The sequence below is a fragment of the Micropterus dolomieu genome, linkage group LG23 (assembly GCF_021292245.1).
Source record: "Micropterus dolomieu isolate WLL.071019.BEF.003 ecotype Adirondacks linkage group LG23, ASM2129224v1, whole genome shotgun sequence".
NCBI lineage: Eukaryota > Metazoa > Chordata > Actinopteri > Centrarchiformes > Centrarchidae > Micropterus > Micropterus dolomieu.
This window is the reverse complement of record NC_060172.1, coordinates 29,576,008-29,583,466: the sequence shown is the minus strand read 5'-3', so window position 1 is coordinate 29,583,466 and position 7,459 is coordinate 29,576,008. Positions and strand designations below refer to the sequence as shown.

Genomic DNA, 7,459 nt, shown 5'->3' with positions numbered 1-7,459 from the left:
TGAACACTCTGAGAGAAGCCGATGGAATCTAACAAAGAGATAAACGCAGTACTGAAGCTGTCATTCTCAACATCCACATGAATATTAAAATCCCCTACAATAATAACTTTGTCCGTTTTAAGGACTAAAGTTGACAAAAACTCTGCAAATTCAGATAAGAATTCAGAATACGGGCCAGGTGCTCGGTACACTATAACAAAAAGAATTGGTTGCAGTGATTTCCAACTTGGGTGCGAAAGACTAAGAACAAGACTTTCAAATGAGCTTATAGTTTGGTTTAGGTTTAGAGCTGATTAATAGGCTAGAGTCGAAGATAGCTGCAACTCCACCTCCTCGGCCTGTGCCTCGAGGAATGTGAGTATTAATATGACTGGGAGGGGTGGATTCATTTAGGCTAACATATTCTCCATCACCCAGCCAGGTTTCAGTAAGACCAAACAAATCAATGTCATAATCTGATATTAGTTCATTTACTAGTACACCTTTAGAAGAGAGAGATCTCATGTTTAAGAGTCCACATTTAACTCTCCTATTCGTTTGCACTATTGCTCTTGTGGTTTTAATTTTTATGAGGTTTTTATGCACAGCTCCTCTTCTGTTTACCTTTTTAAATAATTTCGATGGTAGAAAGCAGCGGGGGTATTAACAGACAGGTCCGTCAATAGCCGCTTTCTACACTGATTATTTCCAGGTAGTACTGCTCCAACATGCTGGCTCGCTGCTCTGTATGAAAGGTACAAACCCAGTGTTGTATTACAGATGACGGTGTTTTTCTATGCTGCTTGTGAAAGTACACATGGTTGTGAAATTATGCCGCAACCATTGGTTTAGTATGAATGAGCGAATGCAGCAAATATTCGTTTCCTGTCTAATGCAGGATCTATGTATTAGAATATGGTAACATAAAATAAAACAATAAATAAACATTCTGCAGTGCATGTTTTTTATTTGCCTCTGGGTGAATGTAAACAGCAGCAACAATATGGTTTCATCTTTACAAAAGATCTGACATTTGGGAAACAGATTCCATCTTGACTATGAGCATCAAGCATCATGGATGAAAACCGTCCACCTCATCTTGCTGGAGTCTAGTGCTGACCGCTCAGGACACTGACCACCACCAATTGCTTGATCCAGGATGTTTATAAGGAAGGTTCTGTGAAGGTGTGGGCTCCACAGTCTGATTTCCAGTGCTGCTCCCATTTTGTCCAGACCGGACCTTTTAAAGGAGCAGCCTTGTCCAAGATGGGCCAACATGGCTCCTATCCCGGCTCTTTCCTCTCCTCTTGGGGTGATCACTGCCAGTCACTGGTGATCATCGCCGTGGTGCGTGCTCAGGTTGATCAGGCTGGCAGATCGTCTCAGTCTGCTGCTCTTCAATCCAAAACCCCAGTTTCCTTTTCAGACACATGTTTCAGCAATAAAGCTGGAAAAAACAGATGGAAAAACAAATGTGTAGTGGAGTTTGAAGGAGCCACTGCATCAGCATGTACAGCCAATGCCATAGACGGCATCTCCTGATCCAGTAGATTTGAACAATTATGGCTAAGCACTTTAACTCAAAATCCAACAAACGTTATTCGGTGATGCCGAAACAAATTCCAGATTAAAACAAATGTAGCGAACTCTGAAGGAGCTTCTAGCTGCTGGATTTACATTCACTACTGTTGCCATAGCATAGAGAAATATTAAATTTAAAAAAAACATGACAAGATGGACTTGATTGATCCCACACAGGGGAAATTCACTTAAACCACCTTTTATACCAAATGATGATTTTTCAATTCTGTTCGGTACTGGGTAAGTTATTGTTCCTTTGTGTCAGCTGATGGGGTGATATTTAGTGCTTTATGGGAACTTGAGCAAAGAAATGCACTTGGCAAATCTCTTATTTCTTACTGCCTCTAAGAGAACTTTATTACTTGCTTTTTACTACATGTTTGCATGCACATGATGGCTACCATGAGTATCCTTCAGTACCCAGCAGAACTAACATCAATAGCTGAGTTTTCAGGAGAGACTACCAGAGCATGTCCACTGTTACCTCAGTAATCCTAAAATGAAAAACATGGTCACCCTGTTGATCAGTGGTCGGCAATTGGCGGCCCGCGGGCCAGAACCGGCCCGCCAGCAAATATAAGCAATATAAATAAATATAATATTGCTTTGATAGCAGAAAAATAAATAAATTGATGCGGCTGGTGCTGAAACAGATCTGTCATGACAGCTACAATTACTCATACAGACACTTCCTCTTAAGTGATTGTGCCTCCAAAATAAAAGCACAAACGTTTTTTGCAGCAATGCTTTGAGTTTATTGAGAGCTTTTACTTTGAAGAGTTCTGAAGGACATTCACAAGAGTCTCTGGCGTGCTTGACACACCTGGAAAAAGCCGTCAGTAAACGTGATTGGATTCCCCTGAATCTCCTCAGGGAAATGAGAATAAGCATCCATAGGATTTTGAATAGGGATCAAACACCGGAATGCGCACACACTGCAGCACATGCTTTATTGTAAACATGTGCAAAAGTGTCCTTTTTATTCAATTTGTTTAACAAGGGATGTTCTGGCCCTTGAAGAAAAATTGGCCCGATGCCAGACTTATTTGCAGTCTTATGTTGTGAAAAAAGATTTGAGTGTGTGTGGGGGATCAGCCCCCTAGTGGATATATTCTGAATATGCCAGAGGTGCTATACAAGTTCAGACCATTTCCCTCCTCTCCCATTCATGTCAGCTCAACCCACTCTTCAGACCACAAGTGACATCAGAGACAGACACGCGGTACTTTGATGAGGAGTTCACAGCGCAGACCATCACACTCACTCCCCCAGATAAGTGTAAGTATCCTCTGACAGGTGGAGCTTTCAGGTCTTGTCTATGATGCCCAGCCTGATCCTCCACTGTCCTTGATCAGGGTCTGTTTTCTTGGCTGAAATGTGATTAGTGACTTGTGCTGTCTTGTTCTTACAGATGACAGTCTGGACTGTGAGGACCCCAGCCAGCAAGCACATTTCCCCCAGTTCTCCTATTCTGCTAGCATAAGAGAGTGATAAAGCTCGCACGCACACAGACAGCTCTAAAATGACCAGAACCTCCATCTTGAATGAGGTTTTGGTCCCATCAGGATGTAAGTGCCTCGGCTGGCAGCCATATTGTTCTTTAGAAAGTCCCTTCGTCCACATTACGGGCAAAGCCTGGCCAGACTTCAGTACCTCACATAGCCATCAGCACAACCCGACAGCACAATCAGGACCTTGTCTGTAGCATCTTCAGATGGTCTATAAACTACTGCTGCTTTTTCAGACTGTAAACACCAATATTTCTTAACACTTTTTATGGTCTAATGAGAAGCCATACAGTTCCTTTTCCAAGTGCTCTTCTTCAGAATTAGCTGGTGACGGGCAGGTTTGTATGTGAGGGAGGAAGAAGCGTGGCACTGTTTTTCTATAGGGGGGTGTGTGTGTGTGTGTGTGTGTGTGTGTGTATTTCTTTTTAGAGAAAATGTCATCAAATCCAAACTAAATGTCATCAGTTGAGAGCACGAGGTTTGTGTGTCTTAATATGCATCAGGAACAACAGAAATTGATAACGCTCAATGGTCAAAGTGTCTCTGCAGAGAAAAAATGTCTGAGAGAGAGGCTGTCCATATGTGTATGCAATAAAAAGCAAATCACTTGAAGATTAGTTTACTCATCTCAGAATGTGATCTTTGTTAACAGAGCTGTCAAGTGCAACATAGCAATGAATGGGAATAGGGAATACCTTAATGCATAAGGTGGATATGTTCTTTTTCAAAACAAGTTTTTTTTTTTTTTTTTTTTATTCTAACAAATTTTTGATCTTGATCAGCAAAATACACCATCCATGTGATTTAGTAGGCTCAGTAAGCACTTGGTCATTTAAAGAAGACATGTTCCTAATGTAGCTGAAAGCTTCCTAGATTGCTTATTATTTTTTAAATATAAATATATAGTATTGTGTATAAATGAAAGTTGGCATCAAATGTCAGATTCATAATGCTGAGTTTCTGATGTCCACCAACATTTGGCCAATTTTACACCATTTCATTTGGCCAAAGTTCTTGTATGGCTGCTCGTGTTTGGACAACATTTAACATTTGAGAACTTTGGAATTTTCTTTTTTTGTTTGTTGTTTAAGAAGAAAATGGTTTTAGTATCAGCACTGCTATGGGGGGGATTAACCAACCCTAGCACCAAGTGAATTCATTGCACATTCAGAGAAAGCGTTCATATTTGGAATGTCGACCTTTCTTGGCATCCGAAGCTAATTTTGTAGTCTAGTTCCCCCATACCTGTGTTAGAACTTCTCTTTGTAGCCTCTGTATAAAAGTAGTCTTTCCTTTGATCATAACTCACCATCTCATCGTTTACCAGCTGGATACTTTTACATGCTTGAAGATGTGGTTGACAGTTAACATGTCTGAATGTCCTCCTGGCATCTCGTCTTTGCTGAAGAACCAAAGAATCATCCAGGGAGCTACGTACATCATGAACATGGTCCTTTGTCAGATTTTATGTTTGAGTGCAATGGTGACTTGCAAGGATGTCTTTTTATTAATTTCATTCTTCACATTTATTATTAATCACTGCACAACATTAAATGGTAACCAACATAGAATGGGTGTTATACTGTACATGAAAATACACCCGCTATTGTATTGGTGCTACACTGTTGAGTCACTGGTAAATAAAAAGCTGATGCAGCTTCCTGTTATTCAGAGCCTTCTACCACATACCCTGTTCTGAAATAATTTCCGTTATTTTTGTCTTTGTGTTTATATTCTGGTTTTACTTCTCCACTTGCTGTTTACTTCTTCCTTCCAGATCCCTGAACCTCCTTCACCTATTTTAAATTAAGGAAATTCATTATAGTTGAAAGAAATATTTGTTTTCAGTTTCATTATTATATTCAAACAATTCATTTCTATTTGTCTATGAATGTAATTCTGAAAGATGATCCAATACATGTTTTTAACGGTCTTAAGACATCCTCATGTTTGTGTGTGGATTCTTTTCATCCCTCTGTGGTTGGCGGAGTAAGAACAATATATCTTCTTCCACTACTTGGACTTGCCCTTAGTTTGGGCAGGTTTTGTGCCTTCACACAGTTTTCCCTCCTCTGTTTTCAAACTGCATGAGGCAGATGTTACCAGCGGACTTTCTAAGATCACAGAAAGCGGAGATGATAGCTGGGTGTACCTGCCACACATTTAGCCCTGCTGCTTCTATTCTGCCGCTATAACTATGCATTCATTCCACTTTTAACATGCTTTGAGTCTTTGCTCTGTTTACTTACATGCAATCATCACATTGTTCTGCTCACAGTACTGTAACTAATGAGGATACATCTGTTGTGGCTGTGTTGGCTCATTTACTGTGTGACAACGTGCAAAGGTACAACAACCACCTGACTCAACTGCTCTGCAGTCGCCTGTAAAGGGATCATCGGGTTTGTTACCTGATGTTTTAGAGAATGAATGTGTTGGTGGCATGTGCAATGTGAGGTGCCATCACAAATGTCCTTCAAATGAAAGTGACATGTACAGGTGCTGGTCATATAATTAGAATATCATCAAAAAGATTTATTTCAGTAATTCCATTCAAAAAGTGAAACTTGGATAATGTATACATTATCAAGTGTTCATTCCTTTTAATTTTGATGATTATAACTGACAACTAATGAAAACCCAAAATCAGGATCTCAGAAAATTAGAATAATTGTGAAAAGGTTCAATATTGAAGACACCTGGTGCCACACTCTAATCAGCTAATTAACTCAAAACACCTGTAAAGGCCTTTAAATGGTCTCTCATTCTAGTTCTGTAGGCTACACAATCATGGGGAAGACTGCTGACTTGACAGCTGTCCAAAAGACGACCATTGACACCTTGCACAAGGAGGGCTAGACACAAAAGGTCATTGCTAAAGAGGCTGGCTGTTCACAGAGCTCTGTGTCCAAGCACATTAATAGAGAGGCGAAAGGAAGGAAAAGATGTGGTAGAAAAAAAGTGTACAAGCAATAGGGATAACCGCACCCTGGAGAGGATTGTGAGACAAAACCCATTCAAAAATGTGGGGGAGATTCACAAAGAGTGGACTGCAGCTGGAGTCTGCTTCAAGAACCACCACGCACAGACGCAAGACATGGGTTTCAGCTGTCGCATTCCTTGTGTCAAGCCACTCTTGAACAAGACACAGCGTCAGAAGTGTCTCGCCTGGGCTAAAGACAAAAAGGACTGGACTGCTGCTGAGTGGTCCAAAGTTATGTTCTGATGAAAGTAAATTTTGCATTTCCTTTGGAAATCAAGGTCCCAGAGTCTGGAGGAAGAGAGGAGAGGCACAGAATCCAAGTTGCTTGAAGTCCAGTGTAAAGTTTCTACAGTCAGTGATGGTTTGGGGTGCCATGTCATCTGCTGGTGCTGGTCCACTGTGTTTTCTGAGGTCCAAGGTCAACGCAGCCGTCTACCAGGAAGTTTTAGAGCTCTTCATGCTTCCTGCTGCTGACTAACTTTATGGAGATGCAGATTTCATTTTCCAACAGGACTTGGCAACTGCACACGTGCCAAAGCTACCAGTACCTGGTTTAAGGACCGTGGTATCCCTGTTCTTAATTGGCCAGCAAACTCACCTGACCTTAACCCTATATAAAAAAAAGAGCTGAAGGCCACTATCAGAGCAACCTGGGCTCTCATAACACCTGAGCAGTGCCACAGACTGATGGACTCCATGCCATGCCGCATTGCTGCAGTAATTCAGGCAAAAGGAGCCCCAACTAAGTATTGAGTGCTGTACATGCTCATACTTTTCATGTTCATACTTTTCAGTTGGCCAACATTTCTAAAAATCCTTTTTTTTTTATTGGTCTTAAGTAATATTCAAATTTTCGGAGATACTGAATTTGGGATTTTCATTAGTTGTCAGTTTTATTCATCACAATTAAATGAAATAAACATTTGAAATATATCAGTCTGTGTGTAATGAATGAATATAATATCCAAGTTTCACTTTTTGAATGGAATTACTGAAATACATCAACTTTTTGATGATATTCTAATTATATGACCAGCACCTGTATGAAGGCAGGGTGCGATTTGTTGGGAGGCGCGGAAGGGTGGGATTTCCCCCCTTGTGCTTTATATATACTTGCCTCTGTTGAATCATTTGTATTGAATCAAAATGTATCCCCCCTCCACAGAGTGATCAATGCTACCTCAGTAATGATGCAACTGATCTCAAAACTTGCAGTTTGGATTGATCTGTAGTTTTGTTTTTTGTTTTTTTGTTTTTTTAGGGCCCGAGCACGAACCGTGTGAGGTCCCTATTGTAACTGAAGGGATTATTCTTTTTAGGGGCCGAGTACAAACTGTCTGAGGTCCCTATTGTAACTGAAGGGATTATTTTTTCCCTTCAGTTACCCGTGGCGGCGAAGTTACACGCT

At 40.7% G+C, this 7,459-nt stretch overlaps 1 long non-coding RNA gene across 1 annotated transcript; it reads left to right on the top strand.

Annotated features, from left to right (window-relative positions):
- Positions 1 to 521: 521 nt before the first annotated feature.
- Positions 522 to 4,754, top strand: LOC123963916. The gene is made up of 2 exons (XR_006823283.1): positions 522 to 2,838; positions 2,972 to 4,754. It is a non-coding gene; the product is annotated as an uncharacterized LOC123963916 (long non-coding RNA).
- Positions 4,755 to 7,459: the final 2,705 nt, after the last annotated feature.